The sequence below is a fragment of the Hyaena hyaena genome, unplaced genomic scaffold (assembly GCF_003009895.1).
Source record: "Hyaena hyaena isolate Hyena2069 unplaced genomic scaffold, ASM300989v1 scaffold_161, whole genome shotgun sequence".
Lineage (NCBI taxonomy): Eukaryota > Metazoa > Chordata > Mammalia > Carnivora > Hyaenidae > Hyaena > Hyaena hyaena.
Genome location: NW_024080792.1, coordinates 1992558 through 1993542, shown reverse-complemented (window position 1 = coordinate 1993542; position 985 = coordinate 1992558).

Below are 985 nucleotides of genomic sequence, written 5' to 3'. Positions count from 1 at the left end.
ACATACACAAAAATGGAATTCTGAGACAATGGGGAAATCAGAATTTCAGCATCAGAAATTCTGCTTCAGAATTCTTGAAGAGTTTTAACCAACTATGAGGCTGGGGGATGGGCCAAGTATGAGGTTGGGGGATGGGGACAAGATCTGTACAAAACCTACTCTTTTGATTAAAAAAAGCAAACACTCACAAAAGAGACAACAAGATACCTTCAAAGATTCAAAAAGAAACTTCCAAGGCACATGTTCACTTGTCAACATAATTAGAGGGCAGTGATTCTCTCTAATTAGTACTTTAGTTACTTAATGAATGTTTATAATTTTGAGGAAAAAATACTGTTTTTATTTATTTTTTAATAAAGTATTTAAAAATTTTTTTATTGTCTATTTATTTTGCAGAGACAGAGACAGAGCAGGAACACTCTCTGTGGAGAAAGAGAGAGAGACAGAGTACAAGTAGGGGAGGGGCAGAGAGAGAGGGAAACACAGAATCTGAAGCAGGCTCCAGGCTCTGAGCTGTCAGCACAGAGCCCGACGTGGGGCTGGAACCCATGAACCAGGAGATCATGACCTGAGCTGAAGTCCCATGCTTAACTGACTGAGCCACACAGGCGCCCTCAAAAATACTGTTTTTATTCAATTGTGTATGGCTCATTTATTTTTTTTCTTAATATGCTATAGCTACAGCTTTAAAATCCATGATACAAGTAATATTTATCAGGTGCTTAAACTGCTTTAAACAAATGTGTGGTATTTGTTATATCTTAAATGTTAGCCTAAGTAGAGCGAGCTTTTAATTAAAATGTCATTACGATACAGTGTTTATAGGAAAGCAGTTTCAACCAAATCTCTAACATCAGATAATCAATAATGAATTATGAAGTCATTTAGGGATTTTTAGTAAGCAATTAATTATGGCATTCAAATGTCTCCGTAACACTCTGGTATAAGAATTATCATGCTCATTTTCTAAATAAGGAAGTAGCAT